Raw genomic sequence first — 19722 nt, forward strand, 5'->3', positions numbered from 1 at the left:
TCTGAACGAAGATTGAGTACAGACAGACTCAAACTTCCTCCTGTCTTCAGCATCTGTGAGTAAAACATTTTCTTTTCTCTCCCTTTCCATTTATTTTCTCATTCTGGGGGAAATTGGGGACTTGCAGCAACTGAAGGGAAAGGAAGTGAATCCAGGGAGGCTGCAGACTCTGGAAAGGTTGGCCCAGGTCTCTCTCTCTTAAAGACATTGACATCCTTTGCTCCCTCAGCTTGACACATTTATTTGTCTGGCTAAAAGCATGGTCTCTTTCCGAATGTTCACAATTAAAGGGCAGGTTTCCCCAGGAGGTGACTGACATTTAAGGGGACAATAAATTAATATAGCACAGAGATATGTCTAGTGTTATTATTTGGGACAGATTAAATATATTATTTATGGTTCTGTAATGCAACACATTTATTTTGTCTGGTTTTGTAATATAGTTCTATAGATATGTTACACATTTCCAGTCTTGGTCATTACAGCACAGAAGGAGTTCATTCAGTAATACAAGTCCATGTCGACTCTCGTTTCAGGTTCATCTCAACTTAGGCTGCATTTGAGATGCTGACCTCCCTCTGGGAGAAAAGGTTTTTCCTCTTGCCCCCTGTAAACCGTCTACCAGTCACTTTTAAAATTTATGCAAAAAGCAAAATATCTGCGGATGCTGCAATCTGGAAAAAACACAGAAAATGCTGGAAAATCTCAGCAGATCTGACAGCATCAGTGGCGAGAGAATGGAGCCAACATTTCAAGTCTGGTTGACCCTTCAGCAGACTCTTGACCTCTGACATTTTCAGTGTTATGCCTGTTAATCGCTCCTCCACTATGGGAAACATGTCAGTCCTTTTTACCCTTTCTCGGCCTCTCATAATTTTCAAGTCCTGGTTACATTCAGTCAGTCCCAGTCACTCCTCCATATCCCCATTGCAAGTAAATTTGCCAGTTTATTTCCTTCTGGTGCCATCTATCTCCACTTCCACATGCTGCTTAAATCAAGTTCTTCCGCTCATCCCCCATATATCCAGTAACACAATACTGTGTAGTACATGGGTTTTTTAGTCCAGTTAACACATAAAATCGGTGAGCATGGATCTGTTGGTCAGCAAGAATTGGTCCCTTCAGGAGAATTGGGAGAGTGACTATTAGATACAGCAGAGTGAGAATTGAGGGAGAGTGTGTGGGATGGAGATTTACAGCTTTTGGGGAATGAGAAAGGAAAGAATATTCAATAGAAACTAGAATTGTCTGTTCTGAATTTCTATCCAGTACTGACTCTGATTTCTTTTGTAAACTCCTTTTACAGGATATCAGAAGGTGAGGATTTACAGACAAAAGTCAACATTTGACAGAGTCTCCCAATTCATCGGGACCTTAACATCGGCCTTTGAATCTAGGAGGAGGATATTACAAGATATTGAAAGAGGAATCACAGACGATAATCTCAAACGTCATGTCCAGATCTGATAGAGTCAAATTCCTTTGAACCTGAATATCATCAGCCTTGAGTCTAGAAGGAGGAATGGTTGTCCAGTCTGCCGATTTGAAAAGATTTCAAACACCAGTAAGTCTGGAAAAGCACCAACACACTGCCACACTCAAGTGAGAGTATTCCAGTGCACTGAATAAAGAGGTTTAACCAGTTACACAGCCTGAATAAATATCACACCATTCCTAAAGGGAAGAGACTCTACCCGTGTTGTGTGTGTGGATGGAGCTATAATTGATTGTCCATCTGAGCCATGGAGAAACCATGGAAATGTGCGGACTGTGGGAAGAGATACAGAGCCCCATCAGAGCTGGAAGCTCATCGGCGCAGCCACACTGGGGAGAGACCATTCATCTGCTCTCAGTGTGGGAAGGGATTCACTGAGTCAGGCCACCTGAAGCAACACCAGCGAGTTCACACTGGGGAGAAACCATTCACCTGCTCTCAGTGTGGGAAGAATTACAGTCAATCATCCCACCTGCATTCACACCAGCGAGTTCACACTGGGGAGAGGCCGTATATCTGCACTGAGTGTGGAAAGGAATTTGCTTTGTATTCTGAACGGCGGAGACACCAGCGAGTTCATACTGGGGAGAGGCCATTCACCTGCTCTCAGTGTGGGAAGGGATTCATTCAGTCTTCAGACTTGCAGAGACACCAGCGAGTTCACACTGGGGAGAGGCCGTTCACCTGCTCTCAGTGTGGGAGGGGATTCATAGTTTCATCCCAGCTGCTGAAACATCAACAAGTTCACGAGTGATTCCAGGGGTTGGATTCTGCTGTCATTGTTTCTGCTCTCAATTACATCCAGGACTGCATTTTGTTCATTTTCACAGTTGGTCGATGGGGAGGGTCGAAGGGTTTCTTTCTGCTGGACTGGCCGGTCTCATGACTTTGCCTCCAGTGGGCTGATGCTCTTTGAGCCTTGTTGCGAATACCTGGTTTCAGATTTCACAAGGATCACAGAGTGACAGGGTGTGAGGAAGTTAAGAGTCACTATTTCTGTTTGAAACCCCCCAAACACCCATCCAATTTCCTTTGTAATTGTTTATTGTCTCCACTTCCTCCACCCTCGTAGGCAGCGAGTTCCAGGTCATTACCATTCGCTGCATCAAAATATTCTTCCTCACATCCCCCCACTGCATCTCTGATCCAAAACCTTAAATCTGTGCCCCCCTCGTCCTTGTCCTGTCAGCTAATGGGAACAGTTTTTCTTTGTCCACCTTATCTAAACCTGTCAGAATCTTGTCCACCTCTATCAAATCTCCCCTCAACCTCCTTTGCTCCAAGGGGAACAACCCCAGCCTGACATTGACAATAAAGAACAAACTAACAGAATATGTTAATACCTGAAATGAAATGGGAATGTTTAATTTCTGTTTTAAAGATATTGTGAATATCTTGTCCTGGACAATAAAGAAATTGGAATAACTCACCTTAGGTGTGGTTGAATGGAATATATCAATCTGGTATCCACCTACAGTCCAGTGAAAGTCTGGAATGTGTCGCTGGAAATCGCTCCCTAACAGCACTGTGGGTGTACTTACACCTCAGGCATTGTAGCAGTTCAGGAAGGCAGTGTTGGGGTTGACCACGGCCGAGGCAGCTACAGACAGCCACATATTCTGTTATAATTGAAGGACTGCAGATTGAATGTGAGGCATTCTGGGACTGGACTATTTTGACCACATTCCTGTGACTGCTCAGTTTCTGCAATCACGGACCATTAAAGCTGCTTAGCAGGGCCCCGACAGAGGACCTGGTGAGAATATTTACACAGAATGAGTTAGAATTAAACTTATTCCAGGACCGGCTGGTGTTCAGTGGCTGAGATACCCAAATTTGTAAAAAGGGGGTCTGACCAATCAACAAACGGTGATAGGAAGCTGACTAAGAAGTGAAGATGCGTTCTCAGGAATTGTTTAAATTATTTTATCATAAATTTGTGATGAGAACTGAGAGAGACTTGTGACCTGATAGTTGGTGAAGTGACGGTACACTCCAAGTAGCACTGGACTGAAAAGCAGATCTCTGAGTGTAGATTCTAACGGTTATAATCCTACCCAAGCACGGCCAGTGAAAAATCAGAACTTGAGTGGGGACTGGACAGGTCTCTTACCTGCCATTTGGAAACTAAGAACAAGAAACTTATCGATAAAATGATAATAGAGCCAATGTTTCGTGTTTGGTTGACATTTCATAAGAGCTCTTATGAAGGGTCATCCAGACTCGAAACATTGGCTCTATTCTCTCTCCACAGATGCTGTCAGACCTGCTGAGACCTTCCAGCATTTTCTGTTTTTGCTTCAGATTCCAGTATCCGCAGTATTTTACTTTTATGATAATTTGATTCGGTCTGATTGGAATCCCCACGACCCTCCCACAAAACAGAGGGAGTGGTGGCAAAAGGATAAAAAGGATAAGGATGATAAAGTCTGGGTTCTGATTCTCCGAGCCCATGTAGAATAAACAAAATGAGTGAACCAGTTTATAAAGAACAGAAGTTACCCATCCCTAACAAAAACTGATTAATTAAAATAATTAGGTTGAGGAATATAACAAAACAATTAATAGATTAAGTTTAGAATTAAGTTTGTTTTGTTGTTAGGGAAGTTTTTAAATTTGTGTGAAGTAATTGTGGGCCAAGTTTATTCTGCTCACTCCCCACCCCTTTCCGTTCTGTAGAAAAGTTCAACAGACAGTTGATTTGTTTATAAATCGCCCAGTAAACTCACGTCTATTATAGTTTATAATTCAAGATTTATGGGGGGCTAAGGTGGGCTTTCGACATTTTAAAAATATAAAAAAGTGGTCTTGAGAAGGCAATTTGGTAGAGAGAGGTGGAGGGAGAGATGTTTACAGAGAGGTGTTGAGAGCTGTTAGTTTTACAAGTTATCCATGTTTTTGGAGCGGTCACTTCATGTCCTGGTCTGAGAGGGATAGAGAGAAGTCTGTTCAATTGTTAATGTTAAGCTTTCTCTATTAACGAGAATGTGGAACGCAACACAAACAGATCAGCCATGATCTAAATAAATGGGGGAGCAGACTCAAAGGGCCAAATGGCCGACTTATGTTCCTATGTCGAATGTTGGTTACAAATTCCTGTGAATTGTGAAACAAATGTGGAAGATTCGTCTGGCTTATGTTGGTGGGAAAATGCCCTGGGGAACCATCATTTTGAATGATAGTTCTGGGATTAAAGGTTGCCGGACGAGAAAAGGAAAACAATGGAAGTAAAACCTCGGGGAGTGAAGAATCAATTTGGACTCATTCTTGGAGAATTGTGGGTCAAAATTCCAAGACAGCATAAAATATAACCATTGACTGGGATATTTGATTGTGTTAAGAGCGAAAGGGCAAAGTTCAATTTTACAGTTTAAGGGCAATGTTCCCGACAAAAAAGTGTTTAGTCATGGTCGGTGCAGGCTTGGAGGGCCGAAGGGCCTATTCCTGTGCTGTAATTTTCTTTGTTCTTTGTTCATTGTTGCTTCCAGTTGGAGTAAACACCATAAACTTGAAGTTTTGTCGTGTGATTCTTTAATTTACTCACTGGGTTTAGAATTCATTTTTTAAAATTATTGATCATTACAGAGACCCTAACAGTTAATTTAAAGACCCGAGTTTCAATTTCCCATTTGAGCCTGGGGCACCTTTCTGTCTCTCTCTTGCTGGTGTCAGTGAGAGCCAGGCGACAGAGCTGTGGGCTGAATTTAGCTGAGAATAACGAGGCCTGCGCCCCAGTTGGGAAGCTGCTCTGGGGATCGCACTAATAGAGAGACAGGAAGGTGCTGGAGGACTGAGTGGGAAAAGGGCCTCCAACCAATTGTTATATCGGTCACTCAGCTAAAGAGAAACCTGTCTCTTTAAATACAGATACAGGGAAGAGGCTGCACTGAAATCTGTCCCTTTTAACCTGCACAAAAGCAGGAGGCTGAGATTGACAGGCTGCAGGAGGAGTCCATTCAGCCCATCGTGCCCCTGCTATCTCTTTGAAAGAACTCTCTGATTCATCCAACTGCTCTGTTCTTTCCCACAGCCCTGCAAATTCTTCCCTTTCCAGTCTTCTTCCTTTGGAGGGAAACTATTGAATCTGCTTTCAGGCAAATCAGAACAACTTGTTGTGTCAAACAATAAAATAAAATCCCATCTCCCCCTCTGGCTCCTTTGCCAATTATCTCAGAGGGATTCACTTTCTGTTAAAGAGCCTGCCAACCCCTCTCACCCACTTTCCCTAAAGTGCATCAATCTCATCAGGAAAAGTCCAGAAAAATCAAAATTTGCTGATAAAAGTTTATTAATGAAACAGAACATGGTTAAAACAAACAGAAAATGACTTGAGGATCAAAGACAACCAGAGTAAAAGGATGTTCACAATGTTCTGGACACAAATGGGTTCTCTTTAATTCATCTGTAGCCTGTTCCTTGCCCTCTTTGTGGAACACCTCCGCTCAGTCCACAAGCATGACCCTGACCTTCCGCTTGCCATTAGAATTCACCACCTTGCTCTCACGCTCACATTTCTGTCCTCGGCCTGCTGCAATGTTCCGGAGAAGCCCAACACAAGCTGGACAAACAGCCCCTCATCTTCCGATGAGGCACTTTACAGCCTTCTGGACTCAACGTTGAGTTCAACAACTTCACACCCTGAACTCTCTCCTCCATTTGGATTTGTTTTTTATTTGCTGAGTGTCAGTTTGCATCTTGTTTTCATGTTTTTTTGCTTCCAGACAGAGCTGTCCTTTATTCTACCATTCACACTTACTCTGGGCCAATGCTTTGTTTCTTTACGATGTGGAGATGTCGGCGTTGGACTGGGGTAAACACAGTAAGAGTTTTAACAACACCAGGTTCCTCTTGGACTTTAACCTGCTGTTGTTAAAACTTCTTATTGTTTCTTTATTACAACCATTACCTCTCCCTTTGCCTTGGGTTCCGGGACATTTTTGTCATTTAATCTCCACCCGCCCTCTAACCAATCCCTGACTTTCTCTTTGTTCTACCTGACCCTCCCCCCTTTCTCACCAGCATCAAACCCATCACATGTCTCTGCAAGTTGCATAACAATGTGAATCCCTTCCCACACATGGAGCAGGTGAACGGCCTCTCCCCCGTGTGAACTCACTGGTGTTTCATCACGGTTGCTGAATGTTTGAATCCCGTTCCACACACACAGCAGTTGAATGGTTTCTTCTCAGTGTGAACTTGCTGGTGTGTCAGCAGGTTTGATGAATCACTGAATCCTCTCCCACACTCAGAGCAGGTGAATGGCTTTTCCCCTGTGTGGACCCGCTGGTGTGTCAGCAAGTGGGATGACTGAATGAATCCCTTTCCACAGTCAGAGCAATTGAACGGTCTGTCTCCAGTGTGAACTCGCTGGTGCGTCAGTAGCGTGGATGAATTACTGAAAATTTTTCCACAAACAGGGCAGGTGAATGGCTTCTCCCCAGTGTGAACTCGCTGGTGTGCCAGCAGACGGGATGATTGAATGAATCCCTTCCCACAGTCAGAGCAGGTGAATGGACTCTCCCCATTGTGAATTCGCTGATGTCTCAGCAGTGTGGATAAATCACTAAATCCCTTCCCACACTCAGAACAGGCGAACGGCCTCTCCCCGGTGTGAACTCGCTGGTGTGTAAGCAGAAGGGAGAATTGGCTAAATCCCTTCCCACACTGAGAGCAGGTGAATGGCCTCTCCCCAGTGTTTCTGCGTCGATGCGTTTCCAGCTTTGATGGGTAATTGAATCCCTTCTCACAGTCCCACATTTCCACCGTTTCTCCATGGTGCGGGTGTCCTTGTGACTCTGCTGGTTTCACGATCTACTGAGGCTCGTCCACACACAGAACACAATTAATTTCTCTCCCTGATGTGAATGGTGCAATGTTTGTTCAACTGTGTTAAAGCTCTTTCCACAGTCCGTGCACTGGAACACGCTCACTCAGGTGTGTGTGTGTTTCAGTGCTTTTCCAGGCACACTGATATTTAAGATCTCCTGAAAAAGACAGAACAGACAAAAATTTCTCCTCCTAAATTGAAAGACTGATGATATTCAGGTTCCGATAAATAGAGTGAATTTGTGAGATCTTAGTGTGACATTTGGTTTGACATTTCTGCCTGCAAATCTTCACCTTCGGATATCCTGTAAAAGGAGTTTACAAAATTCACCACTGTCAGTACAAGATAGAAATTCAGAACAGACAATTCTAGTTTCTATGGAACATTCTTTCCTCTCTCATTCCCCAAAAGCTGTGAATCTCCATCCCACACACTCTCCCTCCATTCTCACTCTGCTGTATCTAATATTCACCCTCCCAATTCCCCTGAAGGTGCTGATTGAGGCTGATTGACAGATCCATGCTCACTGCTTCCAGAACTAAGAGACTTTTACCAAGAGTCAGGACGGACTTGTGTGGCTGAAAGGACCCCTTTGCTGGAATGACTCTATAACTGGAAGTATATAACATAGGTACAGTACAATATTACAAGAATATAAATAAGAATAAATTACTTCATTGCAGAACCATAAATAATTTATCGAATCTGTGACAAAAAAAATCACGAGATATATCTCTGTCCTATATTAACTTACTGTCCCCTTAAATGTCAGCCATCTCCTGGGGAAAGCAGCCCTTTAATTCTGAACATTAGGAAAGAGAACATCCTCTTAACCAGACAAATCAATGTGTCAAGCTGAGGGAGCAAAGAATGTCAATGTCTTTAAGAGAGGGAGAGAGAGAGAGAGAGAGCTGGGCCAACCTTTCCAGAGTCTGCACCCTCTCTGGATTCACTTCATAGAATCATACAATCCTATAGTGTAGAAGGAGGCCATTCGGCCCATCGAGTCTGCACCAACCACAATCCCACCCAGGCCCTATCCCCGTACCCCTGTGCATTTAACCTAACTTGTCCCCCTGGCACAAAGGGTCAATTTAACATGGCCAATCCACCTGACCCACACATCTTTTGGACTGTGGGAGGAAACCGGAGTACCCGGAGGAAACCCACGCAGACATGGGGAGAACATGCAAACTCCACACAGACAGTGACCCAAACCAGGAATCGAACCCGAGTCCCTGACGTTGTGAGGCAGCAGTGCTAACCACTGTGCCACCATGCCACCCTAAAGTCTACTACACCTGGTATTCCCAGGAGGTCTTCCATTCAACTACTAACCAGGCCTGAGTCTGCTTAGCTTCCGAGATCAGGCGTTTTCAGACTAGTATGGTCGTAGGCATTGGCTGATTCTTTTCACTTCCTTGAGTCTGTGTCTGAAGCTCAATCTTCATTCAGAGAGAGACCTCTTTTTAGGTCAAACCAAGTAAACAAACTCAAATTAAATCAGGACAAAGTAAAAGGGGCAGCTCCCCAAAAAGGAGGGGGAACAGCCCGAACAGAAATCAAAATGCAAAGGAAACTTAAAAACATCAAATTAAAATGTGGTTATTAGGGTCAATAATGCACCCCAACCCCTGCGGTGCCCAGCGGGCGCGGAAAGCGTCAACCTCGCCCGTGGACACCGCATGCTCCCTCTCCAGGGACACCTGGCCGCGAACGTAGCCGCGGTAGAGGGGAAGACAGTCAGGATGGACGGCCCCCTCGATCGCCCGCTGCCTGGACCGGTAAATGGCGCGTTTCGCCAGGCCCAGGAGCAGGTTCACGAGGAGGTCGCCATCCCGACCCTCCCCTCTCCGCACCGGGTGTCCGTCGATCAGGAGCGTGGGACTGAAGTGCAAACAAAACATCAATAAAAGATTCTTCAGGAAAACATAAAGGGAGTGCAGCCTGAGACACTCAACATAGACATGGTCCACGGACTCCACAAGGCCACAGAAAGGGCAGTCTTCGGAGCCCGTGAACCAGTGAATCCTACGGTTGTGCGGAACTGCTGCATGCATCACCCTCCACCCCAGGTCCCCGACGTAATTGGGGGAGATCCCTCCGTAGAGGGACCTCCAGCGGGGACCTCCGCCGCCCGGCGGCAACAAGGCCCGCCAAGGTGTATCCGGGCGACAGGCGAGGAGGCGGTAGTGGAAGGTGTGCAGCAGCAGCCCGCACAGGAAACGCCTCCGCGCGGTAGAAAAAGGCACGGAGGGCATTTCCGCGAGGCGGCTCAGGCTGTGGGGCACCTCACCCAGGGGAGGGGGCTGAGGCTTTGGGCCAATGTGGAATTCCGCCCGAACAGGGGAACGCTCGGGCGGGATCCCACCGCACGCCTGTGCCGTCTCAAGTTTGCGTGCAGTTTCGGGGCCGAGCACGACTGTCCTAAGGTCTAGGATGGCTTTGGCCGCGCGCCGGACGGACGTCCCCGCGCGCTCAGCCAGCACGCGGGGACTCATCCAGCCCGCTCCTCCGCCATCGAGCACGTCCCCGATTCTGGTCACCCCGGCGTCCACAGCCCCCCTCTCCGCCAGCCACCTGAAGTTATACGGCTGGAGGAGCGGATTCCTGAGCAGCGGCTCTCGCACAAGAGCCGCTACTCCTGACGGGGGAGAGCTGCGTCGCGAGGCGACCTTGTTCCAGACAGTGAGGAGGTCCTGGTAAAAGACGGGCAACTCCTGCAGGGCGGTCGGAGCACGCCCCAGTTCGATATGCAGGAGCTGCACGTCATAATTGAGGCCGTGCCACTGGCGGAAGAAATACGTCGCCATGGCACACCACTGTGGAGGGGGCTCAACGTAAAGGTACCTCTGCAGGGCCTGGAGGCGGAAGGTCGCTATCTGAGTGCGGAGGCACACCAGACCTTGTCCGCCCTCCTCAAGCGGGAGATACAGGACCGCAGCAGGGACCCAGTGCAGTCGATTGCCCCAGAAGAACCGCACGAGGGTTCTCTGGATATCGGTGACAAAGCCAGGGGGAGGGGTCAAAGGGACCAGCCGGTACCACAGCATGGAGGCGACCAGCTGGTTTATGACGCGAGCTCGCGCCCCGTAGGACAGCACTCGGAGCAGTCCTGTCCAGCGACCCAGGCGGGCGGAGACTTTGGCCTCCAGCTCCCGCCAGTTCGCCGGCCAGGATTCCTCGGCTGGGCAGAGATGGGCCCCCAAGTAGAGGAGGTTGGTCCTGCTCCAGGTGAAAGGCCTGAGCTCCTCCGGAAGGGGGTCCGTCTCCCAAGGACCGACAAGGAGTCCGGAGCACTTGGCCCAGTTGATCCTGGCGGAGGACGCGGCGGAGTACACCGCCTGGCATTCTCGCATCCTCCGCAGGTCAGCCGGGTCCGTGAACATGAGGAGCACGTCGTCGGCGTAAGCTGACAGGACCACCCCTACGTCCGGTCCGCGCAGGACCAAACCTGACAACCTCCTCCGCAAGAGGCGCAGGAATGGCTCCACGCATACGGAATACAGTTGGCCGGACAAGGGGCAGCCCTGCCGTACTCCTCTCCCGAAGCGAAGGGGCGCCGTCAGGGACCCGTTAACCTTAATCAGACACTCTGCGGCAGAGTACAGTAATCGGATCCGGGCGACAAAATGCGTCCCGAACCCGAATGCCCGCAGAGTCCCGAGTAAATACTCGTGCTCCACCCTGTCGAACGCCTTCTCCTGATCTAATGACAAGAAGGCGCCCGACAGACCAGCCCTCTGGGTGTGATGGATTAGGTCCCGGACCAGGTGGAGATTGTCATGTATGCAACGGCCCGGGACCGTGTAGGACTGGTCAGGGTGGATCAAGTGGTCCAGCACGGATCCAAGGCGTGAAGCCATAGCCCTGGCAAAGATTTTATAATCCGTGCTGAGGAGGGAGACCGGGCGCCAGTTCTTGAGCAGGTGGAGATCCCCCTTCTTGGGCAGCAGGGCAATGACGGCCCTGCGCCACGAAAGGGGCATCTCCCCGGTAGCGACGCTCTCCCCCAGGACCCCCGCGTAGTCGCTCCCCAGGACGTCCCAGAACGCCCTGAAGAACTCTACTGTCAGCCCGTCCAGCCCAGGGGCCTTGCCCCGGCTGAGGCCATTTAGGGCGCCGGTCAGCTCGGCCATGGTGGTAGGGGCCTCGAGCCTGCCGACGCCCTCCGGGCCGACCTGCGGCAGGTCCTCCCACAGAAGTCTGCGGGCATCCTCGCTGGACGGATCCGGAGAGAAGAGCGAGGTGTAATACTCCCGGGCAATGGCCCGGATGCCCTCCGGATCCGAGACGGGGGAACCGTCGTCGGCCAGCAGCGTAAGGAGCTGCTGACGGTTAGCCCGCCCTCTTTCCAGCGAGTAGAAGAAGGGGGAGCCGCGGTCCAGGTCCACCTGGAACTGGAGCCGCGACCTCACGTACGCGCCGCGAGACCTGGCAAGCTGCAGGTCCCGCAGCGCGTCCTTCTTCTCCCTGTACTCCGAACGCAGGGCCGGGTCCGCGTCAGGCCGACTGAGACGTGCCTCCAGGTCGAGCACCTCCTTCTCCAACTCCTCGAGCCTGGATTTCCGCCTCTTTGTCGACCCCCTCGCGTACCCCTGACAGAAGGTACGGACGTGAGTCTTGCCCACATCCCACCAGAGCCTCAAGGAGGGGAAGCCTCCCCGCTTCCTTCTCCAGCCGGCCCAGAATCGACGGAACGAGTCCAGGAAGCGCTCGTCCTCCAGCAGCGTGTTGTTAAAGTGCCAGTACGCGGACCCCCGCCGGATGCGAGACGGCGCAAAGTCCGCCCACACCAGGCTGTGGTCCGTGCTCGACACCGGCCGCATGGAGACCGAGGACACGCCGGACACGTGCGCCTTCGAAATGTAAAGGCGGTCGAGCCTGGACGCTCCGACTCCAGGCCTCACGAAAGTGAAGGCGCTGGAGCCAGGATGGAGATGTCTCCAGACGTCCACCAAGTCGTGGGACCCGATCAGGTCCCGCAACTTCACCACCGCCGGAGTGCGCAGCCAGGGGCCGGTGCGGTCCCGTGCCTCGAGGATGCAGTTGAAATCTCCCCCGAGGATAATGCATTCGCCCCCCGCGATGGTGTCGATGTGAGCGGACACTTTCTCGTAGAAAGTCGTTTGCTGCGGTCCAGCGGTCGGGGCGTAGACATTCAGCAAGTGAATGACCACGCCCCCCTCACGGACCGTCAAGTGCAGCAACCGGCCTGGCACCGGCTCCTTGACCCCCAAGATCTCCGGCTTATAATGCGGGGCCAACAAGATAGCCACCCCGCAAGAAGCGAGCGTGAGGTGGCTCATGTAGACCCCCCCTCGCCACTCCAGGAGCCATTGGGCTTCGTCTCCCGGAACGGTGTGGGTTTCCTGCAGGAAACACACCGCATACTTCCCGTCACGGAGGACCGAGAAGTTCTGGAACCTGCGGTGTGGCCCACTGCTGCCGTTGATGTTGAGGCTGGCAATGGTCACCTTCATGTCAGCAGCTTTGTGCCACCGTCACCACTTAACTAGGTGTGTGGGGGGGGCGCTGGCGCAATTCTCACCAGTCCACCCCCCACCTTTTCGAGCCTGTGGAGGAACCGCAGTACCCAGCGCCGCTCTATTTTCTCCAGGCCCGCGGAGGCATGCGAGCATGCCTTCACGGACCGGACGAGCTGCGCCAGGTCCGGCCAGCGGCCGAGGGCTAGCCGGATTATGTCGGAGCGACCGGAATGGTTACGGATAAAGACCCTGAGGTCCTTGGAGGGGATGAGGGACGACTCGGTGGGGGGCACGAGGGAGTCCCCCGCCTCGCTCTGGGCAGACTCTGAAAGTGTCCCCGTGCCCTCCACCGAGCCGCTGACCTCCTCAGGGCGGTCGCCCCTCGACTCCGAGTCCCCCGCCGCAGGACGTACGGCGGGCGGCACGGAGCCACCAACTAGCCCTAGCCCCTCCCCGATCCCACCCCCAGGATCGGTGGAGGAGGGGTTCCCCCCGGGCTCACCTTTCCCGGATTGCGGGCCCCCGTGCGACGGCGGCCCAGCCCCCCCCCCGCCCCAGACGCTTGGACACCCCCCAGGTCCGGTGTATCCTTCGGACTGAGGTTGGGGATGTCCAGCGTCCAAGGTCGGGACGGAGAGGACGAGTGGATCGTCTCTTCGCCGCCGCCGCACGAGGACATGAACATTGGAGTGTCGCCCCAGTCCCCCGACAGACTGAAGAAGAACTCCGGGTTGTAACCGGCCGGGTGGAACGGAACCGTGGGGACCCCGCTGCCACCCGGCCCCGGAGACTCCTCGCCGGGGGACTGAGGCAACACATGCTTGGATTTACAGGGTGCCTTGCACCCTTTTTTCTGGGGACAAGGCACAAAGACAGGTGGGGGCACGGCAGGAGATGACTCACAAGGGGGGAGGGGCACGCAGACCTCGAACTCTACGGTGCCCGAGGGGCCCCGCCTCTTTTTGTTAACCTGCCCTCGGGCAGGCGAGGCCCCTCGCCCTCCGCCCCTCTTCGCCTTGCCGCGCCCCCCCTGCTCTCCCGTCACTTCCCCCCGAGGTGGTGGCGTCGCCAGTTTTGCCGGCTCGGGGTCGCTTACCCCCCCATGCTCGGGCCCATGATCCCGGGCGCCGGACCCAGCACTAGGCCCCGGAGAGCCCACGGGCCCGGCAGATGGTGGTGGTGGGGGGGGGGCGCAGGTGGAGACTGAGGCGGTCCCCGAGCCGGCTGCCGGGGTGGTTGGGGTGTTTTCCCTGGGGGCCGGGGTTCCGGTACCCCCCTTCTTTTTTGTAGGTCCCTTATGGGCCTTTTGGCCGCGCGGGGGCTCCGCTCCCCCCCCGCCGGCAGCTGAGGTGGCAGCTGCTGCCGGCGTGGCCTCCCCTCGCGGGGGGGCAGATGGTACTCGCTTGGGGGGAGAGGGGGCTGCGGTGCCAGCTGCGGCCGCCTTGGGTTGGTGGTCGGCGGCCTTGGAGACGGGGCAGTTTTTTCTCACGTGCCCCGCCTCCTTACAGGCATGGCACCGCACACCGTCCGCGGACCAAAAGACCCGGTACGTGGTCCCCTCGTGGGGGACATTGAACCCTCCCTCCAGTTCCTCCTCCCGGGCCAGGCGGACAAAAACCTGGCGCCGGAAGGAGTAAATATGGCGGAGGGAGGGGTCCCGAAGGCCGAGCGGGATCGGCTGCACCCCGGACCTGACCTCCCCCAGTAGATGGAGGTGGGGGAGGAGGAGCTCACTCGGTAGGAAGGGCGGGACGTTCGATATTACTATCTTGTGGGCGGTGGCCTCCAAAGGGTCCACCGCCAGGAACGTCCCGCCCACCGTGAGCCCCTTTTCCAGGGCGAGGCGAACCGCCCGCTCGGCCTTCAGGAAGAATACGGCCCGGCCGTACATCTTTGAGGCCGCGACAATGGCTGAGGGGCCGACAACCCCAGCCATTGCCTTAACGCAGGCCTCGATAGACATGTCGGGGTGGGCGTAGCACTTCACCCCGAGCTGCCGCGTGATTAGGGAGAATGGCGGCAGGGCCTTGGGAGCGGCGGGGGCTCTGGCAGCCGCCACGCCCGCATAGGTGGGCCGAGAAGGCCCTGCCACCGGCGACGCTGGTGATGTCGCCATTGTATCAGGGGAAGTGCTACGCCCACCCCGAGACTGCCCAGATGCACGGCAGGGCGTATATGTGGAGGGAAAAATAAGGGAGGGTGGGGTAGGTGGGTAGGGGTGTAGGTGTTCTCTCCCCGGAGTGAGAGAGGGAGAGAGGAGGTCAGAGCAGTGGGAGGGAGATGAGGCACAAGGCCGGTGCCCCAGTCAGGAGGGAAAAAGGGGAGGGTGCACCAATCTTGGGGACAGCAGCAGTGGGTAGGGGAATTAGGAAAAAAGGTCTTCACCCCCCCCACTGCAGATGGAGAAGAGACAGTCCAAACGCCTTCGCCCCCCCCCCCTTCTCCTCCAGTTACTCTCTGTCCTCTCTTCCTCCCTCCCCCCGGGGAGAGCACACCCTCCAGAGGCCGGATGGCAGGCAAGCAGGCAGTCCAGACGGCAGGCAGCCCAGACGGCAGGCAGGCAGTCCAGACGGCAGGCAGGCAGGTAGGTAAGCAGGCCAGACGGCAGGCAGGCAGGTAAGCAGGCCAGACGGCAGGCAGGCAGGTAAGCAGGCCAGACGGCAGGCAGGCAGGTAAGCAGGCCAGACGGCAGGCAGGCAGGTAAGCAGGCCAGACGGCAGGCAGGCAGGTAAGCAGGCCAGACGGCAGGCAGGCAGGTAAGCAGGCCAGACGGCAGGCAGGCAGGTAAGCAGGCCAGACGGCAGGCAGGCAGGTAAGCAGGCCAGACGGCAGGCAGGTAAGCAGGCCAGACGGCAGGCAGGCAGGTAAGCAGGCCAGACGGCAGGCAGGCAGGTAAGCAGGCCAGACGGCAGGCAGGCAGGTAAGCAGGCCAGGCGGCAGGCAGGCCAGGCGGCAGGCCAGGCAACAGGCAGGACAGGCAGGCAGGTCAGGCGACAGGCAGGCCAGGCAACAGGCAGCAGCTCACCTCCCTCCCAAAGTTTCCGCCCGGTTCCGACCCGGGGCCCTCCGCTCCACGGGCGAACACGAATCCACCTCACCCCGGAAACAAAACTGGGTGTTGTCCGAGAGGAGGCACGTCTCAGGCCGTCTGAAGCTCAATCTTCATTGAGAGAGAGCAGCAGCAGCAACTTTGCTGGGCAGGAATGAGCAGCTGAACAAGCTCATTGTCCACTTCCGCATTCAGACAATGGGGGCGCTCTGATTGGCTGGAGGACCAGTGAACTTCCGGTCCTCCAACTTTCCATTGGCCAACACCTCAGCCTGCAGGTCAAAAGGTTGGTTCCCCCGAACACGCGCATCTTCCCCTCTCCCTTGGACATGCGCAGTCACCGCGCGGCTTCTCGCTCTGGCCGGAACCGCCAGCTGGTTGCCTGGAAACCGTGGCTGGAGAGGTGCAGGGGGAGGGGGAACATAGGGTGGGGGCGGGGCTGCTCAATGCGGAAGTTGTCCAATGAGCTTCAGATTGAAACTTACAATTATAACAGGACATGTGGCTGTTTGTCGCTGCCTCGCCCACGATCAGCACCAACACTGCCTTCCTGAACTGCTATCATGCCTGAGGTGTAGGTACACCCACAGTGCTGTTAGGGAGGGATTTTCAGCTACACATTCCACACTTCCTCGGGACTGTGGGTGGATACCAGATTGATACATTTCATTCAACTGCACCCAAGCTGAGTTATTCAAATCCCTTTATTGTACAGGACAATATATTCATGATTTCTTTAAAACAGAAATTCAACATTCCCATTTGATTTCAGGTATTAACATATTCTGAGAGTTTGTTCTTTATTGTCAATGTCAGGCTGGGGCTCTTCCCCTTGGAGCAAAGGAGGTTGAGGGGAGATTTGATAGAGGTGGACAAGATTCTGACAGGTTTAGATAAGGTGGACAAAGAAAAGCTGTTCCCATTAGCTGACAGGACAAGGATGAGGGGGTCACAGATTTATGGTTTTGGGTCAGAGAGGAAGGGGGGATGTGAGGAAGAATATTTTGATGCAGCGAAGGGTAATGACCTGGTACTCGCTGCCTACGAGGGTGGAGGAAGTGGAGACAATAAACAATTACAAAGGAAATTGGATGGGCATTGGAAGGTTTCAAACAGAAATGCTGACGAAATATCTCTGAACTTCCTAACACCCTGTCACTCTGTGATCCTTGTGAAATCTGAAACCAGGTATTTGCAACAAGACTCAAAGAGCATCAGCCCACTGGAGGCAAAGTCATGAGACCGGCCAGTCCAGCAGAAAGAAACCCTCCGACCCTCCCCATTGACCAACTGTGAGAATGAACAAAATGCAATCCTGGATGTAATTGAGAGCAGAAACAATAGATTACAGAAAGTACAGAAATCAATTACAGAAATCCTGTAATTGAGAGCAGAAACAATAACAGCAGAATCCAACCCCTGGAATCACTTGTGAACTTGTTGGTGTCTCAGCAGCTGGGATGAAACTCTGAATCCCTTCCCACACTGAGAGCAGGTGAACGGCCTCTCCCCAGTGTGAACTCGCTGGTGACTCCGCAGGGTGAATAAACTAGTGAATCCCTTCTCACACTGAGAGCAGGTGAATGGTCTCTCCCCAGTGTGAACACGCTGGTGGGTCTCCAGCTTAGCTAATTGACTGAACCCCTTCCCACACATAGAGCAGGTGAACGGCCACTCCCCAGTGTGAACTCGCTGGTGTCTCCGCAGGGTGGATAAATCAGTGAATCCCTTCCCACACTGAGAGCAGGTGAACGGTCTCTCCCCAGTGTGAACTCGCTGGTGTCTCTGCAGGGTGGATAAATCAGTGAATCCCTTCTCACACTGAGAGCAGGTGAATGGCCTCTCCCCAGTGTGAACTCGCTGGTGTGTCCGCAGGCTGGATGACCGAGTGAATCCCTCCCCACACTGAGAGCAGGTGAACGGTCTCTCCCCAGTGTGAACTCGCTGGTGTGTCTGCAGGCTGGATGACCGAGTGAATTCCTTCCCACACTGAGAACAGGTGAATGGTGTCTCCCCAGTGTGAGCTCGTTGGTGTCTCTGCAGGCTGGATAATCGACTGAACCCCTTCCCACACTGAGAGCAGGTGAACGGCCTCTCCCCAGTGTGAACTCGCTGGTGTGTCCGCAGGGTGGATAAATCAGTGAATCCCTTCTCACACTGAGAGCAGGTGAATGGCCTCTCCCCAGTGTGAACTCGCTGGTGTGTCCGCAGGCTGGATAACTGACTGAATCCCTTCGCACAGTGAGAGCAAGTAAATGGCCTCTCCCCAGTGTGGCTGCGCCGATGAGCTTCCAGATCAGATGGGTATCTGTATCTCTTCCCACAGTCCCCACATTTCCATGGTTTCTCCATGGTGCAGGTGTCCTTGCCTCTCTCTTCAGTTGAAGACTCGTCCACACACAGAACAGTCCCCCCACCCCCGCTGTGAATGGTGTGATATTTATTCAGGCTGTGTAACTGGTTCAAGCTCAGTGCACTGGAACACACTCACTCCAGTCTGGCAGTGTGTTGGCACTTTTCCAGTCACACTGATGTTTGAAATCTTTTCAAGTCATCAGGCCGGACAACCATTTCTCCTCGATTCAAAGGCCGATGATATTCAGGTCCCATGGAATATGACTCTGTCAGATCTAGACACAACGTTTGAGATTTCAGCCTGTGATTCCTCTTTCAGTATCCTGTAAAACAAGTTTACAGAGGTCATCAGTGTCAGTGCAGGATAGAAATTCAGAACACACAATTCTAGTTTCTATGGAACATTCTTTCCTCTCTCCAGACTCGAAACATTGGCTCTATTCTCTCTCTATCTGGGGGATAGCGTGGGAAATGATGCTGTGGTAGATCAGCCAATTCTCAATGAATGGTTGAGGCAGTTCGATGGGCTGAATGGCCAACTGCAGCTCCTGTTTCTTATGATTTCTGTGTCCAGAACAGGAAGCAGTGAGCATGGATCTGTTAATCAGCCTCAATCAGCACCTTCAGGAGAATTGGGAGTGTGAATATTAGATACAGCAGAGTGAGAATGGAGGGAGAGTGTGTGGGATGGAGATTTACAGCTTTTGGGAAATGAGAGAGGAAAGAATGTTCATTAGAATCATAGAATTCCTACATCTTATCAACTGTCCCTGATCCTTCACAATGAATCTCTCTTCTCAGGACACTCTTATCTCTGACTTGTCTGTTCTGCTCGCAGTCTCACAAAGCAGCTGCCTGTGTGCTGATACAAGGGGCCCTGCTCGGCAAGTTTAATGCTCCATGACTGTGTCTTTAATGACTGAATAACTATAGGAATATGGTCAAGTCAGCTAAATCACATGATGCTTTATGTTTCGGTTAGTAACTGTCCATTTTGTTAACATAGCACATTTGGATATATAAATACAGATAAAAGCAAAATATTGCGGATGCTGGAATCTGAAACAAAAACAGAAAATGCTGGAAAATGTCAGCAGGTCTGACAGCATCTGTGGAGAGAGAATGGAGCCAACATTTTAAGTCTGGATGGCCCTTCATCAGAGTTCTGACAAAGGGTCATCCAGACTCGAAATGTTAGTCTATTCTCTCTCTATAAATATATATACGACAGCTGCCTCAGCCTTGGCCCACTCTAACACATGCACGAAGCAGTGCTGACTATGTGGAAATGCTCAGATTAAAGTTTCCTGCCTTCTCTTTAACAGCTAGTGAAAATGTTTTTCGGCTTGCAGACCTTCAAAGGAGTCAGTGTCTGCTATTTCAGCATGAACAGGCTAATCTTCACCTGCGTAGGCCCCAGAACATTCTGCTTTTCGGCCTTCACCAGAGGGTGAGCAAGGCCAGATTTCTCCATAACAAATACCAAAGGCGAGATATGGGGATATGC

The 19722-nt window shown here is 52.3% G+C and overlaps 2 pseudogenes; both read right to left on the bottom strand.

The window, feature by feature from the left end:
• Positions 1–638: 638 nt before the first annotated feature.
• LOC144485611 (uncharacterized) lies at positions 639–19722 on the bottom strand (annotated as a pseudogene).
• On the bottom strand, positions 8612–8720 carry LOC144485637 (5S ribosomal RNA; annotated as a pseudogene).

This window comes from Mustelus asterias, unplaced genomic scaffold, assembly GCF_964213995.1.
Source record: "Mustelus asterias unplaced genomic scaffold, sMusAst1.hap1.1 HAP1_SCAFFOLD_201, whole genome shotgun sequence".
NCBI classification, from domain to species: domain Eukaryota; kingdom Metazoa; phylum Chordata; class Chondrichthyes; order Carcharhiniformes; family Triakidae; genus Mustelus; species Mustelus asterias.